The sequence below is a fragment of the Leopardus geoffroyi genome, chromosome B2, assembly GCF_018350155.1.
Source record: "Leopardus geoffroyi isolate Oge1 chromosome B2, O.geoffroyi_Oge1_pat1.0, whole genome shotgun sequence".
NCBI classification, from domain to species: Eukaryota; Metazoa; Chordata; class Mammalia; order Carnivora; family Felidae; genus Leopardus; species Leopardus geoffroyi.
The window spans coordinates 55,009,656-55,030,918 of record NC_059332.1 but is presented as its reverse complement, the minus strand read 5'-3'; the positions used below and the strand labels follow the sequence as shown (position 1 = coordinate 55,030,918).

Genomic DNA, 21,263 nt, shown 5'->3' with positions numbered 1-21,263 from the left:
AATCTAGAAACTTATAATGAAAGTAAACAAGTCAAAAAGCAGAGGTAAAAAAAAAATACAAATAAAAAATCTATTATTATTTTACCTCAAGTTCCCTCAGTTTACTAAAAGAGCCTGAGGGAAACAATATATTACATGTTTCAACACATTACAACCAAAGGGTGTTTTTGTTTAGGGAAGAAGGCAGGGAGACAGGGAGGAAACACATACACACACAGTGCTGGGAATTTCTTTCTTAAGAATCCAGCAAAGAACACTATAAACCCATGGGCCATTGTTTCTAACTATAAACTTCTGTATATTTTGGATTAATAGTTTAAACACATTTCTTTGGCAGTCTTCAACTTAGCTTACATAACCTTCGGGTACACCCATGAGCTGATTAGTAATTTAAGGCCTGAGAAAAGCAAAGTTTCAGAGGGAAATACACTAAGACACGAATAAGTTTAATATGCAAGTACACTAGCTAAAGGGCATAATTAAAACTACATCAGTCCTTTAAATCTACATAATTATGTCCCAAAGACATTCTCATTAGTATCTTTTACTTTGCCACTAAACCAGAAACAGCCTCAGGTCTATAGGGTTGGGAAATAAATATAAAATAAAAAGTTAAGGAATATTCAAGTCAAATAAAATACCTGCAAAATTCAATGACCTTTCCTTTCTTAAATAATTATAAAATCTGCCAGTCAACAATCACTGCTAGTGAGTCCACAACAAAATCTACTACCTTAATATCCACAGATTACCTTACGCCCCAAATTTCAGAGGGGAAATAACCAGAAATGTTTAATAACTACTTTTAATTTTAGGAGAGAGAAAGCTGCTTTTTCTGGAAATGTCTACTAACCACCACTTCCTTTACTATGCAATGATAACTGATGTTTCTAATGATCAGCCTGCAGCAGTTCCAAATTCTGAAGTTCATTCTAAATCATTAAAAAGAAGATGAAATTATGTTCAGATACTTTCAGCAGTGAGTGCACTTCATAATATTCTCATTATTTTAAGACTAGTAATATATTTAAGATACATAGGGTAACTGTCCATCAAGAGACTGTTCAAGTCAGACATTCACAGGGGCCCTACTGAGAAGCTCTTACATTACAGGCAACAATACACAGGGAGGAAAAAAATCACTTCTCTCCAAATCTAGGGCATGAAACTACAGGAGGTATTAACAGAAATTTTGTCCAAGGGCTTCAAAGAATTTTAAATTCCTTTTAGGGAAAATACTGGCCTAAACAGTGACCCTTCCCTGCCCCCCCCCCCCCCCCGCTTCTATTGACACTGATTAAATCTTCTGAGAAAGAAGCTAAGAAGCAATTAGAAAGCTACTGCTAATAATCCAAATGAGAGATGGTGATGGTGTGGCCCAGTGTTGTGACAGTAGGGATAGTCAGAGATGATAAACTTTCAAGGTTGAGCCTAAAGGATTTGATGACAGCAGAGGTATGAGAAAAAGAAAGGAGTCAAAGATTGTGTACATGAAGGTTTTTGCACTGAGCAACGGAGAGAATGGAACTGCCATTACCTGAGACAGAAAAGGCTGCAGGTGGACTTGGATGGGGCAGGTTGGTAGACCAGGAGCTCAGTTTCGGAAACTTCAAAGTTTCAGATGCTTCAAACATTACTGCGTGTGTATGATCTAGTGCACTTAGGAATCAAGGCCCAGAGCTCAGGGAGAAGGCTCAGCTGAAGATATACCTCAGAAGCCTTAAAAGGAGGGGAGTTCATCTATCGAATCAGTATACATTTTAAAAAGATCTTGTGCTCTGTCTATGTCTCTCAAAAATAAATAAATATAAGGTAAAAAAAATTTTTTTTAATTTTTTTTTAACGTTTATTTATTTTTGAGACAGAGAGAGACAGAGCATGAACGGGGGAGGGGCAGAGAGAGAGGGAGACACAGAATCGGAAGCAGGATCCAGGCTCTGAGCCACCAGCCCGGAGCCCAACGCGGGGCTCGAACTCACAGACCGCGAGATAGTGACCTGAGCTGAAGTCGGACACTTAACCAACTGAGCCACCCAGGCACCCCAGGTAAAAAATTTTTTTTTAAAAAAGGTCCTCCATTATGTTACCAATAGCCTTCCTATAAATACTTCATAGATCACGAAATATTCCTTTGTCTCAATTCTGTATATCCAAACCCTGTCATCTTTCAAGGTTCAATTCAAGCATCAATTTCCTCATGAAGCCCTCTCTGAGTACCCTGGGTGGATGTAATATCTCACTCTTGAGCTGCCTTCATAGTGTACTTATCACTTTCTATCTCAAATTAAATGAGAACCAAGGGAAAATTTTATTAATTATCTACTATACATTAGACAGTGTGTTAATAAGCAGTATACTAAGAGTATTATATGCAATCCCTATACCAATGCCATCAGTATCTTTATCTGAGGGATGAGAAAATTGAAGTTGAGAAATATCAGTCACACAGTTAAAAGTTAGCAGATGAGGTCTGAGCTCCAATCTCATTCCAAAGTATACATTCTCCCTTCAGACCACATTGCCTTCCAGAACTACTGAACTAGCTCAGGGGGCTAGTGTTTTATTTATTATGTTATGAGAAAGATTTCCAAGTATCCAATAAATGTTACCTGAATTTAAACCTGAAAAAAACATGGTCTTCACTCCTCAAAAAGGGTAATTCAATAGTTGGATTCAATAGTTGGGTAATTCAATAGTTGGATTATACTAAGATATCAGTCTAGTATAGACTATATTCCTAGAGGCTATGAGTCATGTCTTATGCATATTTTTTCATTCACCTCTTAAAACATTAGTATTTGTATAGAGTTTAATTAATATGAATATATAACTTCTCCTACTCTAAATAGAAAGATTATGTGAACCTTGGAGCTTCCACTTACTAGGAAATTCACTGAACTTCAAGGTGTATCTTTGTAAAACTCAAATAATGATACTACCTACTCGCATATGATGAATTCTTGAAGATTAAATAATTATTTACATAAAGTGTCAGTCACACTACAGGACTCAGTAATTGCTAGCATTGCCCATTCTAACAAATTACTCCAAATGGCTTAACTATGCCAGAGAATAGCAAGCTTACCCTAAATCAGTCATCTTTCTAAGAGTCACTTAAATAATGGGAATGCTGGGTGGTTCAGCCAGTTAAGCATCTGACTCTTGATTTTGGTTCAGGTCATGATCTCAAGGTTTGTTGAGTTCAAGTTCTGCATCAGGTTCTGAGCTAACATTGCAGAGCCTGCCTGGGATTCTCTCTCTTTCCCCCTCTCTCTCTCTCTCTCTGCCCTCCCCCCCCCAAAAAAAAAATAAATAAAATAAAACTTAAAAATAAAATAAAATAAAATAGTAAATGTTTCCAAGAATGACATTTTCTTACTTCATTTGCCTCTATAAACAACCTTAAATATTATATCTCCTATTAATGGCTGTTCTTTCCTTCACTGTAGATAAACCCTACAAACATTTTAAAAATATTCTCTTTTTGGATTTTGGCTTATTTTTTATAAAAAGAAAACACCACAAGCCATTTCACCCTGGCACTCAGGGTCCACATGCTTTAAGGATGAGCCACCTTATAAGCAACAGTCAGAAGAGCAAATTATCTTGCTGGAGGGGTTCCCTGAAAGAATGACAACACGTTCCTGATCTTTTATCTTTCATGTTCCTTATACTTTTAAATTGAGAAGTATGTCTTATTACTACAGTTAAATTCAAATGTGAAGGGAAAAGAAAAAGAAAGTCGCACACCTGGAACTTAAAAAAATTTTTTAAATGCTTATTTAATTTTGAGAGAGAGAGAGACAGAGAGACAGAGAGACAGAGAGACAGAGAGAGAGAGCGCATGCACGTACATAAGCAGGGGTGGGGCAAAGAGAGAGGGAGACACAGAATCTGAAGCAGGCTCCAGGCTCTGAGCTGTCATCAGAGAGCCCGACATGAGGCTCGAGCCCACGAACTGTGAAATCATGCCCTGAGCCAAAGTCAGATGCTTAACCAACTGAGCTACCCAGGTGCCCCACACACTCTGGAACTTTTAATGAGGAAAACTAACAGCCTGACATACTGAAGACCATTTTTAACCAAATACATGTTACAGAAAGGCTAGGTGCACAGCATTCTATGCAGTGCAATGAGATAGATGGAGTCTCTGCTACTTAGACACTTAATATGCAGTTGGGATTAAAAGGGATATTCAGGGAGTAGTCAATGCTGGTGCAGATATTCAGGAAAAGATCAACACAGGGGATGGGCCTTAGATGATAAACGGGAAGGGTTTTTTGGATCTTGTTTAAATCTAAGTCATTCCCAGTAGTACAGAAATTAATTCATCTAGCTAATGCTTGGTTATTCAGAATTCCCTCCTCCATCAGAAAGTACAAACTCTCCTTTTTTTTCTAGATAATAAATTTATTCATGTGATGGGAAGACTAAAATTATCTTTTAAAAAAATCACATAAAATTTTGAGTAACCCTGAGTGTCAACATCTAAATCTAACAAAATATAGCTTATAAAATAACATTACACGTAAACCATATAAACCATACATGCTATGGAGTCCCTAAGAAAGGAATTATTATATTATTGGGGCACCTGGGTGGCTCAGGCGGTTAAGCATCTGACTTTGGCTCAGGTGATGATCTCATAGTCCATGAGTTCCAGCCCTGTGTCAGGCTCTGTGCTGACAGCTCGGAGCCTGGAGCCTGCTTCAGATTCTGCAACCCTTTCTCGCTCTACGCTTCCCCCACTCATGCTCTGTCTCTGTCTCTCTCTCTCAGGAAGAAATAAACATTAAAAAAATTTTTATAAAGAAAGGAATTATTATTGGCTGAAATGAAACATAATACAACTGTAAACAAAGACTAAATGGGATTGCCACAGTATTACCGAAATTAAGTCCTTTGTGTAAAAGGCCTCAAGGTGCAACCAACAAAATTAATAATTAAATACATAAAACTATGTTAAAATAATCTTTAAGTGTTGAGTTATGAGAAAGAGCCCATTACTAAAGACAGATTTTTTTTTTCACTATTCTTAGAAGGTTCATACATTGAAAAACAATGGTAACAGATGAAGAATGTCTTACATAAGGTACATTTTGGAAATCATCCTGACTCTAGTTCTTTTCAGTAAGAATTTAGAAACTGCAGAAACATACTGGATGAATTCATGTGTGGCCAAGGCAATGCTTTGCAAGGGATAAGGAAACAATAACAGGGGACAGAAAGTAGGCTTAAGTGTTATGACATCCTTGCAACTCCAAGGATTAGGCTAGAGTGTTTCTGTAGTCACAGTATCACTAAAGAATGAGTATACCAACATCAAAGAAGTAGGAGACTCAAGGCTTTCATGGTAAGTTAATACGGATGTACCAGGAAGCAAGAAGAAAGGGTAATCAAAGTGCATATAACATTAGCAAAAAAGAAGTAACACGTCTAACTAAAGACAGAAAGAATGGGACATTTCCTGGAAAATGAGGAAAAATACTTTATAATCTCTCTTTTTTTTAATTTGAGAGAGAGAGAGAGTGAGTCAGCATGAGCGGGGGAAAAGGGGAAGAGGGGAAGAGAGAGAGAATCTTAAGCAGACTCCAGGCTCTCAGTGCAAAGTCTGGTGTGGGACTCAATCTCAATAACCTGGGACCATGACCTGAGGTGAAATGAAGATTCAGATGCTCAACTGACTGAGCCACCCAGGTGCCCCTTTAATCTTTTTCTGAATTATCTTGAGTGAAATCATTTTTGTTAGTGAATATGATAGTCAAATAAACTGATAAAAAATGACTGTCTTAAATTTTTGTTTTCCTAAATATTTTCAAAGGGAATTTTCAAATGGCTTTAAAAACTGAAGGTAGAAATAAAAGTGAAAATGATAAATTCATATCCAAGAGAATTTATCAATATACATTTTTTTTCCTATGTGGGTAAAGAAACATCACATCTATGATAAAATTTAAAACCATCAAAGGGAAATGTACACATCACCTTTAAGTAGGTTTAAAAGTATATAATTAGATCTAAATTACCATAGTTATACCAAAAAAAAATGTCTTTAATGAACAGTTCCAGTGAAATGTCAGTTTTTACTATTACATATGCATTAACTCAACAATATTACGTACTCACTACCTAAGCTAATGACAGTGATGTATTGTTTCATAAATACTTACTCATTCTGACAAATGCTTTGTTTTCCACTGCACTGTCTGAATAAATCTAATAGGATAAAATATAATTTATTTCCAGTGTTTTTAATATTACTATGCAGCGTATCTGAAATGAATTTCCATCATGAAGTTTATTTTAAAAGGATTTGGGAAATAAGTGTTTATTTATAAAAAGAAGTTCTCACTAAAAACTGTCCAAGGAAGGGGAAGAAAAGACAGCTAGATGAAGAGAAAGCTGGAGTTTTTGCATGGTGATGACAAAGCTGATCTGCCAGAGGCAAGGCTAGGACTTCAGTGTATAAGGAATACTTTTTTGAGATCCATGTGAAAATTTAGACAATGAGGATGAGATATAGAATCTATTTGGACAGTTGAGGAAGTGTGAGACAGGCTGAACCAATGCAAAGGAAAAAGAGAAAGAAAGGTGGAAATAAAAAGTTTTTAGGTACAAGATGTGGAGGAAAATTAAAGGACATAGTAGCTTAAAGAGGACTAATTGAGCTCAAAATTCATGAACAATATTGTAGACATCAATCATCTCTCTTTGGGGTATCTTTCCAGTGGGGATAAAAAGCCAGGAGCTCTTTTGAGATTTTAATTGAGATTTCCCTTTCTCAAACTTTAGGATCTTGACTAATTCACAGCATTCTCAGGTCCAGGTATAATTAACAGAGTGTTACTTTAATCACCCTACTAAGCTATAGGGAGCAAAGGCCTGAGAAAGCCCCAATCAGTCCTAGAGAGATCACAAAGCCTGGTACATTTAAACCATAACCTTTCCAAAATGAAGGGTCTGAAAGCTGAGATGCAGTGAGCTCAGTACAGGTCTCAGTATATGCGCAGGTCCACCAAGGCATGGCTTCCCACCTGATTTCTACAAAGTCTTATATAGGATTGGGAGTTAGCCTCAACCTATAAAGGTGCTCCACTGTCTCCTGCTGGCCTTTCCCAAATCCCTAGCTTTTTGGCTAAATCTGGCTTCAGGGCAGGTCAACTTCCAGAAACCCAAATCACAATATCCAAGAGCTCTAAAATCCAGTGTCTGGTGTTTCTCGGCACATTTGGACAGTTTTCTCACCACAAGTTTTCTTCATTGTAAAATGATGAACACTGACATTTGCTCATTCCAATTCTACTAGATATGATAATTGAGAATGCCAGGCCCGGAGATCTTATGCAAAACTCAAGTTGTGGTTAAAATGGCATCTTTTAAGTTTTCCCTGACTATCCTATTCAAAGTACATTCCCTATCTTCTCTGCAAATTTTTCTCCAAAATATGTAATTTACTTTTTTCTTTACTGTATCTCTCACATCAGAATATCAACTCCAGAGGGCTGAAATTTTTGTCTATTCTGTTTACTAGTATATCTCTAGTATCTAGGAGAGTGTCTGGAACTAAGAGACACTCAACAAATATTTGTTAGATAGATGACTAAAATCCAGTCTTAACATAGCCACCTAGGAAAAGACAGGTTAGCCTGGACATACTTGAGATAATACAAAAGAAAACAACAAGCTTATTCTGAAGACCCTAGGTCAAAAAGCAATCTACTTGTTAGGCTGCCTCACCAATATCATCCCAACCATTCAAATTTTTTAACCCGAGTATCTATGCCTCATCCTTTGGTGGACCTATATTCTCACTTAAAAGCTGGCATTCTTGCCAGTCCAAAACATGAATCGTCTAGACCTCCTCTTTAGCAAACACCCCTCTAATGCCTTACCTGGTTAGGGTTCCTACTTTTCTGACTAAGTCACATACCACCATAAGCACACCATTAAGGCACAATCATTCTCAGAGTCCCCAGAGCCACGCAAACTTATAATCTCTTACTATAAGAAGAAATGCAAGTTGACAGATACAAAATAGATATTTGGTTATTTTTTAAATAAAATGAAATCCTACTTTACATAGAAGTAAACTAATTGGAAAGATGATGCCAAGTATTTTTTGTTTTTTTAAAAAAAAATTTTTTTTAATGCTTTTTTATTTTTGAGAGAGAGAGACAGAGTGCGAGCAGGGGAGGTTCAGAAAGAGAGGGAGACACAGAATTCGAAGCAGGCTCCGGGCTCTGAGCTGTCAGCACAGAGCCCAATGCGGGGCTCAAACTCACCATGAGATCATGACCTGAGCCAAAGTCAACTGACTGAGCCACCTAGGCGGCCCGTATTTCTTTTTTTAAAGCAAAACAAGAAAAAACGTAAATCAAGGAAGATTATAGGAACATGACGAATGATAAAGACATAAAGGGTTAAAAAACCAAGACGGTACCCTCTCCACACACCAAGCCCTTAAGAGTTCCTAACGGCTCCAAATCTTCCAAAGAGGGGGAAAATCCTTTAGTATCAAAGTGTGACCCATTTTATTATTTTTAAAAATTTTTTAATGTTTATTTTTGAGAGAGAGCAAGAGAGAATGAGCGAGGGAGGGGCAGAGAGACAGGGAGGAGACACAGAATCTGAAGCAGGCTCCAGGATCTGAGGTGTCAGCACAGAGCCCGGCAAGGGGCTGGAACTCATGGACTGTGAGATCATGACCTGAGCCAAACTCAGATGCCTAACTGACAGAGCCACCCAGGCACCCCAAAGTCTGACCCATTTTTAGAACTTCTTCATCCCCAATTTATCTAGAGACAATGTGCCACCAAGACATGGTCGGTGAAACCTTAAACTGGTACCTTCTTATTGTCATTCTCTCCTAAAAGCAACGTATATATTAGCAATAAAATTTTAACCTACCTTTTAAAATGTTAAATATCATTTTAATACAACCTAAACCATAAGGTATCACTGATAAGACAGTTATAAATAAATGATTAAAGTTTAAGTCTTCCACTTTTTATCTCATTTTCATAATTAAGAATTAAAAAGCATTTGGAGTAGAACACCAAAAGCATTTAGATTTACTAATGCTAATTTTTCCAGAATAGTTTTGGGAGGGAGGGATAATAACACCTGTTTTATTCCAAAGATAGACTTAACACAATACATAATTTGAGATCTAACTAGCTATGACAATTCATGAAATCAAGTCCAAACTGCTCAAGTCAATGTTTAAATAACTGTGTTATCTAAAATTTGTATTCCAAATGCAATGAAAGGCATGGAGATAAGACATAAACCCTTAACATGCACATATCTTTATCATATATTAAAATGTTTAGAAGAGAGAATGTAACAAATCTTATACCATAAAACTTTAAAAAGTATATTCCAGATGACTTGGTAACTGCTAAAGTTACCTGTAAAATTTGTACCCAAGAACAACAGTGACAAAGATTAGACTACTTTCGCAAGAAACTACTTTTTATTATATTCAAATTACTTTCCCAGGATGTCACTAATGTGAATATTCAAGCAAAACAAAGTTTGCTTTGAAAGAAAAAACAAAAACATAATCAACTATCATAATTAACATAACCACTTAGTAAACTAATTAAGGTTTCAGACTACAAGTTAAAAGACTTATAAATATATTGAGAAAACATGTGAATGATCGTAGAATAATACATTTATTATTTCTAAATTACTATTAACTAATATTGGCTTAATGCTTTACTAATTACATAGTATTCCATGTATATACATATTTCCTTGCAACATTTTAGCAGGCATTACTATTGTCCCCATTTTAACTTACGATATAATTGAAGCTCAGATGATTAAACAAAACTGAAAACCTGTTTTTTTTTTTAAGATTATTTTTTTTAGGTTTACTCATTTTGAGAAAGTGTGTGAACATGAGCAGGGGAGGGGCAAAGAGAGAGGAAGATCAAGAATCCCAAACAGGCCCTGCACTGTCAGCAAAGAGCCTGACACAAGGCTTGAACTCACAAACCATGAGATCATGACCTGAGCCAAAATCAAGAGTCAGACGCTTAACTGACTGAGCTACCCAGGTGCCCCAAAAACTGTGTTCTTAATTGTGTCCTCTTAAGTCTATATGGTTGATCACACCAACGTCAACGTAAACAACATGTCTGTTTTTCTTGAGAGTGCTGGGTAAAAGAACAGGTTGTAGAATAAAATAGACCTGGGTTCTAACTGGGGTCTGATCATTGACTACCTCTGCCACCTGGGGAAAAATCATTAAATTCTCCATAAAAGGAGGGTAATATTTACTTTGCAGTGTTGTTGTGAGATTAAATGAAATAAGGAACATAGGAAGGACTTAATAACAGCATGCCTGTTTTGCCAGTTAGTAAGCCTGAATAAATTTTACCTTCTGCCCTTTCTGCTCCTGCTCTAAGGCCACAAGACATTGCTAGAGAAAGCAATATAACAGTGCTCACTTAGCCAATCACAAATTTATGGCCTAGTACAGTTTTCTCATTAGTAAACTAAGACGTAAATAAATACCTATTTCCTAGGACTGTTTTAAGGATTCCGTAAGATGGTGCATGTAAAATATTAATTATAGTGCTTGGCATATGCTAGGCACTTGGTAAATGACCAAATTGTAATCATTCTATAGCTTAGCAATCTTTTTTATTTATTTTAGGTGAACTCCTTAGCGTACTTCCAGGAAGTGTTACTCTACACTCTCTTCAACATTCCTTAAGCCCTAAATGCATCAGATCTTTCTGGTAAATAATTTGCCTGCCTACTTTATTGAAAATATGGGCAGTCAGCATGACCTTCCCCAGCTCTTTTCTTCCTTCAAACACTCCTTTACCAACTTAAAATCTCTCATACATTCTTCAGGTCTCAGACAAATAGGGATCCTCACTGAACTCTTCATGCAATTCATTCATTCATTCAACAAATTTTACTGAACATCTATGAACACTTTTCAGGTGTTGTGCCAAGTGCTGAGTATGGTGGTTAAAAAAAAAAAAAAAGGCAGAAATGGTCCCTACTCTCAGGGAGCATCATATGGGAGGGGAGATTGACACTATAGATAGATGTTTACAAATTCCCTTTCTCTTTCCTCAAGCCTTGTTTCCTCAATTATTCCAGCACATCCTCCACTTCCAAGAGTTTCACTGATTCTGCCCTCGCCAACATGAAAACAATCTTTGTTTGGCCCAGTAATCCTCTATAGCTAATATGTTCTATTGCCCTTCTTCCTAACTTCTCAAACTTCTAGAACAAATACTCTATTTCCATTGCCTCCCTTTCCACATAAGGTCAATAAAGACTAAGAAACCTGTGTAACTTCCTAAAAATATCATCCATGCTGAAAGTATCAAGTACACCCTACTTTTGAGATTCTTCTCTTTCTTAGTGCCTAGGATCCCAGACTGATAATTCTGCTTTCACTTTAGGTTTTTCCATTTCCATTCCAAATAGTGATTATTCCTTCAAAGTTGAGTCCCCTGTTCTCTAAACTTCTCTCTATACTCTCCATCTGATAGCTTATTTACCCTCAAAGGATTTTTCTCTTATTTTTATTTCAATGACTCTCAAATCCACATATCCATTTTTCTTCTCAAAGAACAAGGCCTTTCACAATACAAGTACTGAATAAATAATCACAGAATGAAATCAGGAACAAACAAGCCAACGAGTCAACCAATAAGAATTTCTACTTGGACATCATTTCAAATTTACACCTAAAACGAAACTCATGATCAATTTCTCATCCACTCCAATTCCAGACAATTCAGCTCCATGCCCATCACCCATGTTAAATTTAATTCTTTCCTCATGTTTCTCTATAAACTGTTCCTCAAAATGTTTCTTAAATCCACTTTTTCCACTTTGTTCTTATCATTATCACAATAAGACCTAATCTGGTCAACTATCCCATTTCTACTCTCTACCCACTTTAATTAACTGTGTACACTTTCTCCAGATTAACCTTCTGAAAAAAATAATTCCCCTCCCTATTTAAAATTCACTAACTACTGGGGTGCCTGGGTGGCTCAGTCTGTTAAGTATCCGACTTCGGCTTAGGTCATGATCTCAGGGTTCATGAGTTCGAGCCCCAAGTCAAGCTCTGTGCTGATAGCTCAGAGCCTAGAGCCTGCTTTGGATTCTGTGTCTCCCTTTCTCTCTGCCCCTCCCTCACTCATGCTCTATCTCGCAAAAATAAATAAACATTAAAAAAAATTTTTTTTATTCACTATCGACTTTCTCTTGACTAAAACCAAAGTTCATTTAAAGCAACTTATTGCTTTAAATGATAAGTGCATTCTAGCACTTATCTCTTTCTCCTCTTTTTCTCTCCTCACACCCTACTATTTTCCTAAATTAAACCAGAATAGTATTTTGAAAACATTTTTAAGTAGCAAAATCCTCCACTTAAGTGAAATCTTACACAGAATTCTAACACATAAAAGTACAGGAAGATACAAATATATGTTAAAGGTGGGGGGCAAGGCACAAATCAGAGAACTCAGCCTCCTTATGAATTTTTGCCCCCTTTTGCTAATTAAAATCAAGAGCTCCCACGAACACAGCCTGAAATACATTCCATTAATCTATATCCCTTGAAAATTTCCTAAAAAAAAATGATCTCTGCTGGAATTTGGTCCCTAATTCCCTTCTTTCCCTTTAAATTCCCTCTCCATGACACCTTTTAATAAGCCAGCACAAATTTTATTCTACCTGTAGAAACTTTACTGAGTACTCCATGTCAATCTAACCTCTCTTTCCTATGAATGATTCACACTTACAATATGTAAGAATCTATACCAAACCTTGACTGAATCCTCAATCAATAAAGTACAGAGATGTAACTATACATCTACATACATATGTGAAATTACCATCCACATTCATATGATTTCCAAAGGTATGTATATAATAGAACCAAATCTGAACTCAGTCCGCCTCTGTATCTGTACCCTATATTAGTTCTTTCCAACATTTTTCATGTCACTAAGCACACATAAAATGATATTTGTAAAGCACTCTACAGTAATGGCAGAAACTGCTCACAGTTGAAGGCAATTAGCTTTGAGCAACCCAGGTCTAGTCCAGCTTCATCAAGGGTTCAAGGGATCAACATTGGAGGATACTGGAAATTCACTAGCTGTACACCAGATAAGAAACTCTGCTGTACACATTCATTCATTTGGTATATACTAGGACCTGCCATATAACAGGGACTCAAATATATATACGTGTGTGGCTTACTGATAAAGGACAACATTGTTATGTTCAAACTGCCTACAGGAGAAAAATGAGAGCTGAAGAGTTCAATGTCTATATTTTTATAACCAATTTATATAACGCTGGTTCATAATCTTTAGTGTGCATCAATCTCTCCTGGAATTCTTGTTAAATCACAAATGGTGGGACCCACCCCAGAGTCTGATTCAGAGAGCGTGCATTTCTAACAAATTCCCAGATGATGAAAAAGCTGATGCTGCTGGGATAGGTCTTGGGAGAACCAAATGGTCTTAAAAACAAAAACCTAAGCAATAAATATGACCCATACTTACACCACCACCCTCAGCCAACTATTTAATCCTTTGGTAGTCAAATTTTGATGACATAAGTCTGTTTTAAGTCATGATGCAAGCTGGATTCTAGAACAAAAGATAAGGTTTTTAAACAGTGCTAAATGTTCCTTGACCCAATTATAACAACATGTAGCAGACCCTACGTATGCAATCATCAGGGACAGGAATTTCAGCAACATAAAATGTTCATGAGATACATATTGTGCTTAATATCCAATAGAGCCCGGTCAAAGCAATTCAGAACAACAATACTATAAGCAATCTGATTAAGAGGACACATTGCTTTGAATTTATTAGAAGAATTATCTAGTCCAATTTAATTCTTAAAGCTAGTGGCTGATACAATTTAATACTTAAGTTCCAAGTGAAAGAGTATTTTAGGGGTATGTTCTTTTCAGGCTTTAAATAGAGGTTTGATTAATTTTATCTCTTACACACAGGGTGAGGCTTTTTCTCAGGTAGACTGGCATGTAAATTAAAATTACAAGTAAGAACAACTCACATAAAACTATCCTGTAATTAATTATATCTATTTTACTTCCATAAAGCATAGGTGCATTTACTTTATGAATTTAAGAAATTGTTTATGGAATAAGGCATTTAAAACTTCAAATACCTCTTATAGAATCATTCACAAATCCAAAGAATCCAATTTGGCAACCTAAAGGCAATTAAAATTTTTTTTAATGTTTATTTAGTTTTTGAGAGACAGAGAGAGACAGAACCCGAGTGGGGAAGGGGCAGAGAGAGAGGGAGACACAGAATATGAAGCAGGCTCCAGGCTCTGAGCTGTCAGCACAGAGCCCGATGCGGGGCTCAAACCCACGAACTATAAGATTATGACCTCAGCTGAAGTCGAATGCTTAACCAATTGAGCCATCCAGGCACCCCTCTAAATGCAATTTTAAAATGTCCTCACGCCCCAGTGACAAGGGTAACTGAAAAGGCTTTTGTTTTTCAAGTTCTGATCTAAGAGAGTGACATAGGAAGAACCTACACTCACTTTTTCCATGGACACACAAATCCACAGCTCTTCATAGAACACTTCTTCTTAAAGAAGAATGGAGGGCTGACTAAACAGCTTCTGCACAACAAAGGAGAGAATGGCAAGAACAGCAAGAGAGGCAGATACAAGGTAACTAACAAAGGGAATCCCCAACTGGAATGCTGCCGTGGGGAGGGAAAGCATTGAGGGACCAGAAGCAGGTCACCTGCCCTGGAACACAAAAAAAAGAAAAAAAAAGGCCTAATTTAAAAGAACAATGAGCATATAAAAGAGCCATCCCTATAACACTGCCAAAGGGCAGGGGTGCTGCTGGAACTCTCTGTGGCTCTAAGGGACTGGTGAAGACCATGATTTACACTTTCCCTCTACCTTGAGAGGGCAGAGTGGGGCAGAGTCTGGTCCCCACAGACAGCTTGCTGCCTTATCCAGCACCATGTCCCTAGCCCACATCAGCCCCTGAAGGACCAGGGAAAAGAAAAGAAACCGTGGTTTCAAAGGGCAACTAGCATACAAAAAAGCCAGCTCTAGAACTTGGCCAAATGGTGGGAAATAACTCTCTCCAGGTTAGAGTGGCTGGCAAGAGCCTTGGTTTATATTCCCCCTTCATCCAGATGATGTGAAAGGGGGCAGGGTCCGCGCATCCTAACTGACCTGCCACCTCAGCGAGTCCTGGTACCCTGGCCTACACCAGTCCTAGCCATTCCACCAAGGTGGCCCCAGGGCAGTGCACACATGGACACCCCTAAACACTCCAGGTTCATGCCACATCAGATTCAGGCAGCTTGCTGGGACACATCCAGTGCAGAGCACTCTGGGGCCTCCCAGCCAACACCTGCCTCAGTTCCAGCCATGTGACAGGGCGCACCCTGTGCAGAACACCCAGGACACCCAACCCAGGGGCACCTGGCTGGCTCTGTCAGTGGAGCACATGACTTGATCTCAGGGTTGTGGTCTTGAACCCCATGCTGGGTATAGAGATCACTTAAAAAAAAAATCTTAAAAAAAAACAACTTCTCTTATTATTATTATTTTTTTTAAAGGACACTCAACCCATCCTCTGTTCCAGCTACCCTGCAGGGCCCTCCCTGCACTTAGCAGCCTGGGTTACCATGACTTATACCCACTTCAGTTTCAGCTATCCTGCCAGGGTACCCTCAGTGTGGAGAAACCCAGAATCCCCGGGTTGCACCCACCCCAGCATTGGCTGTCCTGCCAGGGTACCCTTTGCATGGAGGGCCCAGGGACCACAGTGACCCATAACTACTTCAACTTTGGCTATAATGGCAGGGTTTCCTCTGTGCAGAGCGCCCCAGGACTACCCCAGCTTGTGCCCACTTCAGCCGCAGCTGTCCTGCCAGGGCATCCTTTGCATAGAGAGCCTTAGGACGAACCCCAGCCTAGGCACACATGGACCACACAAACAATGACCATACACAAAATCGTTTCTTCAAGTTTAGAAGCAGCTGTCCCACCTAATTCATAGAAACAAACATAGAGAGTAAAGCAAAACGGAGGGACGAAGGAATATGCTTCCCCCAAAACATAAAACAAAACCTCAGAAAAATAAATGAAAAAGAATATTCCTGATAAATAGTTTAAAGTAATGATCATAATGATATTCACTGGAATGGAGAGGAGTATGGAATAGCTCAGTAAGACCTACAACAATAAGAGAGAAAATATAAGAAAGAACCAATCAGACTTGAAGAATACAATAACTGAAACAAAAAAAATATACTAGAGGGAGGCCAGAGTAGATTACTGGATGTAGAAGAATAGATCAGTTATCTGAAAGACAAGATAATGGAAAGTACCAAGGCTGAAAAGCAAAAAGAAAAAAGAGTTTTATAAAATGAGGATAGGTTAAGGGATATCTTGGACAAAATTAAGTGATCATTCACATTATAGAGGGCTCCAATGGAGAAGACAGAGAAGGGGGGCAGAAAACGTATATGAAAAAATAATAGCTGAAAACATCCCTAAACTATAAGAAAAAATAGACCTCCAGGTTCAAGAACCACAGAGAGTTTCAAACAAGTTGAACACATGGAGGCCCAAGCCATGAAATATAATAATTAAAATATTAAAGGTTAAAGATAAAGAGAGAATTTTAAAAGCAGTGAGAGAAACAATAAGTTACATACAAGAGAAATCACATAAAGCAATCAGCTGATTTTTCAGCAGAAATTTTGCAGGCCAGAAAGGAATGGCATGATGTATTATTCAAAGTGCTAAAAGTAAAAAAAACCTGTGATCAAGAATACTCTATCCAGCAAGATTATCATTTAGCAATGAAAAAGAAATAGTTAAAAAAAAAAAAAAGTTTCCCAAATGAAAGTTAAAGGAGTTTATCACCACCAAACTGGCCTTACAAGAAATGTTATAGAGTGCTCACGTTGGCAACACAAATACTAAAATTGGAATGATACAGAGAAGATTAGCATGGCCCCTATGCAAGGATGCCACACAAATTTGTGAAGTATTCCATATTTTTTTTAACAGAAGACCATGGGGGAGGGGAAGGGGAAAAAAAGTTAGAGAGGGAGGGAGGCAAACCTTAAGAGACTCTAAAAAAACTGAGAATAAACTAGGGTTGATAGGGGGTGGGAGGGAGGGGCAAGTGGGTGATGGGCACTGAGGAGGGTACCTGTTGGGATGAGCACTGGGTGTTGTATGGAAACCAATTTGACAATAAATTTCATATTGAAAAAAATAAAATAAAATGTCCTAAATGTAAGGTTGCTCTAATAAAAAAAAAAAAAAGAAAGAAATGTTACAGAGACCACTTTAGAAGAGACCATAATTAGACATATGAATAAATAGAAAATAGGTGAATAAAAAGATGTAAAATATGATTCTCTCTCTCTCTCTCTCTCTCTCTATATATATATATATGGTAGAAAAGGGAGTTTGGAAGATGGCGGCGTAGGAGGATGCTGGGCTCACCGTGCGTCCTGCTGATCACTTAGATTCCACCTACACCTGCCTAAATAACCCAGAAAACCGCCAGAAGACTAGCAGAACGGAGTCTCTCGAGCCAAGCGCAGATGAGAGGCCCACGGAAGAGGGTAGGAAGGGTGGCGAGGCGGTGCTCGCTACACGGACTGGCGGGAGGGAGCCGGGCGGGGGGGAGGAGCGGCCCGCGGGCCAAGCAGAGCCCCGGAGTCTGGCTTGCAAAAGCGGAGGGGCCAGACGGAGTGTGTTCTGACAGCAAGCAGGACTTGACATCTGGAAGGTTATAAGCTAACAGGTCTGCTCAGAGAACGGGAAGGCTGGAGGACAAGGGGAGGGAGAGTTGTTGAGCCCCGGACAACAGAGCTCAGCTTGGCGGGGGAGAAAAGGCGCTCGCCAGCAGCATCTCCCTCACCCATCCCCCAGCCAAAATCCCAAAGGGAACCAGTTCCTATCAGGGAACTTGCTCGCTCAGCGCAAACACCCAACGCTGTGCTTCTGTGGAGCCACCCCTCCGGCAGCGGGTCTGACTCCCTCCCGCTGCCACAGGGCCCCTCCTGAACTGGATTACCTAAAGAGAAGCGAGCTAAGCCTGCCCCTCCTGCCCCTGTGCACCTTGCCTACCCATCCCAGCTAATACGCCATCCCCAGCACCACAAGCCTGGCAGTGTGCAAGTAGCCCAGACGGGCCAAGCCACCCCACAGTGAATCCTGCCCCTAGGAGAGGGGAAGAGAAGGCACACACCAGTCTCACTGTGGCCCCAGCAGTGGGCTGGGGCAGACATCAGGTCTGACTGCGGCCCCACCCATGAAAGTTATTCAAGACAGCACAGGGGAAGTGCCCCGCAGTTCCGCAACACTCCAGGGACTATCCAAAATGATGAAACGGACGAATTCGCCTCAGAAAAACGTCCAGGAAATAACAACAGTTAACGAACTGATCAAAAATGATTTAAACAATATAACAGAAAGTGAATTTAGAATAATAGTCATAAAATTAATCGCTGGGCTTGAAAACAGTATAAAGGACAGCAGAGAATCTCTTGCTACAGAGATCAAGGGACTAAGGAACAGCCAGGAGGAGCTAAAAAATACTATCAATGAGCTGCAAAATAAAATAGAGACAACTACGGCTCGGATTGAAGAGGCAGAGGAGAGAATAGGTGAACTAGAAGAGAAAATTATGGAAAAAGAAGAAGCTGAGAAAAAGATTAAAAAAATCCAGGAGTATGAGGGGAAAATTAGACAACTAAGTGATGCACTAAAGAGAAATAATCTACGCATAATTGGTATCCCAGAGGAGGAAGAGAGAGGGAAAGGTGCTGAAGGGGTACTTGAAGAAATAATAGCTGAGAACTTCCCTGAACTGGGGAAGGAAAAAGGCATTGAAATCCAAGAGGCACAGAGAACTCCCTTCAGACGTAACTTGAATCGATCTTCTGCACGACATATCATAGTGAAACTGGCAAAATACAAGGATAAAGAGAAAATTCTGAAAGCAGCTAGAGATAAACGTGCTCTAACATATAAAGGGAAACCTATAAGACCTGTGACTGATCTCTCTTCTGAAACTTGGCAGGCCAGAAAGGAATGGCAAGAGATCTTCAATGTGATGAATAGAAAAAATATGCAGCCAAGAATCCTTTATCTAGCAAGTCTGTCATTTAGAAGAGAAGGACAGATAAAGGTCTTCCCAAACAAACAAAAACTGAAGGAATTCGTCTTCACTAAACCAGCCCTACAAGAGATCCCAAGGGGGATCCTGTGAGACAAAGTAACAGAGACATCGCTACAAGCATGAATCCTATGGACATCACAATGACTCTAAACCCATATCTTTCTATAATAACACTGAATATAAACGGGCTAAATGTGCCAACCAAAAGACATAGGGTATCAGAATGGATAAAAAAAAAACAAGACCCATCTATTTGCTGTCTACAAGAGACTCATTTTAGACCTGAGGACACCTTCAGATTGAGAGTGAGGGGATGGAGAACTATTTATCATGCCACTGGAAGTCAAAAGAAAGCTTGGAGTAGCCATACTTATATCAGACAAACTAGACTTTATTTTTATTTTTTTTTTCAACGTTTATTTATTTTTGGGACAGAGAGAGACAGAGCATGAACGGGGGAGGGGCAGAGAGAGAGGGAGACACAGAATCGGAAACAGGCTCCAGGTTCTGAGCCATCAGCCCAGAGCCTGACGCGGGGCTCGAACTCACGGACCGCGAGATCGTGACCTGGCTGAAGTCGGACGCTTAACCGACTGCACCACCCAGGCGCCCCTAGACTTTAAATTAAAGGCTGTAACAAGAGATGAAGAAGGGCATTATATCATAATCACAGGGTCTATCCATCAGGAACAGCTAACAATTATAAATGTCTATACGCCGAATACGGGAGCCCCCAAATATATAAAACAATTACTCACAAACATAAGCAACCTTATTGATAAGAATGTGGTAATCACAGGGGACTTTAACACTCCACTTACAACAATGGATAGAGCATCTAGACACACGGTCAATAAAGAAACAAGGGCCCTGAATGATACATTGGATCAGATGGACTTGACAGATATATTCAGAACTCTGCATCCCAAAGCAACAGAATATACTTTCTTCTCGAGTGCACATGGAACATTCTCCAAGATAGATCACGTACTGGGTCACAAAACAGCCCTTCCTAAGTATACAAGAATTGAAATCATACCATGCATACTTTCAGACCACAATGCGATGAAGCTTGAAATCAACCACAGGAAAAAGTCTGGAAAACCTCCAAAAGCATGGAGGTTAAAGAACACCCTACTAACGAATGAGTGGGTCAACCAGGCAATTAGAGAAGAAATTAAAAAATATATGGAAACAAACGAAAATGAAAATACAACAATCCAAACGCTTTGGGATGCAGCGAAGGCAGTCCTGAGAGGAAAATACATTGCAATCCTGGCCTATCTCAAGAAACAAGAAAAATCCCAAATACAAAATCTAACAGCACACCTAAAGGAAATAGAAGCAGAGCAGCAAAGACACCACAAACCCAGCAGAAGAAGAGAAATAATAAAGATCAGAGCAGAAATAAACAATATAGAATCTAAAAAAACTGTAGAGCAGATCAACGAAACCAAGAGTTGGTTTTTTGAAAAAATAAACAAAATTGACAAACCTCTAGCCAGGCTTCTCAAAAAGAAAAGGGAGATGACCCAAATAGATAAAATCATGAATGAAAATGGAATTATTACAACCAATCCCTCAGAGATACAAGCAATTATCAGGGAATACTATGAAAAATTATATGCCAACAAATTGGACAACCTGGAAGAAATAGACAAGTTCCTAAACACCCACACGCTTCCAAAACTCAATCAGGAGGAAATAGAAAGCTTGAACAGACCCATAACCAGTGAAAAAATTGAATCAGTCATCAAAAATCTCCCAACAAATAAGAGTCCAGGACCAGATGGCTTCCCAGGGGGAGTTCTACCAGACGTTTAAAGCAGAGATATTACCTATCCTTCTCAAGTCATTCCAAAAAATAGAAAGGGAATGAAAACTTCCAGACTCATTCTATGAAGCTAGTATTACTTTGATTCCTAAACCAGACAGAGACCCAGTAAAAAAAGAGAACTATAGGCCAATATCCCTGATGAATATGGATGCAAGAATTCTCAATAAGAGACTAGCAAGTCAAATTCAACAGCTTATAAAAAGAATTATT

At 38.8% G+C, this 21,263-nt stretch overlaps 1 protein-coding gene and 1 non-coding gene across 3 annotated transcripts in view; one reads left to right on the top strand and one right to left on the bottom strand.

The window, feature by feature from the left end:
• The window catches only part of PRIM2 (DNA primase subunit 2), a 348,531-nt gene that overhangs the window by 104,343 nt on the left and 222,925 nt on the right, over positions 1-21,263 (bottom strand). The gene's annotated exons all lie outside the window — the stretch shown is intronic.
• On the top strand, positions 16,974-17,080 carry LOC123609975. The gene has a single exon (XR_006718017.1). It is a non-coding gene; the product is annotated as a U6 spliceosomal RNA (small nuclear RNA).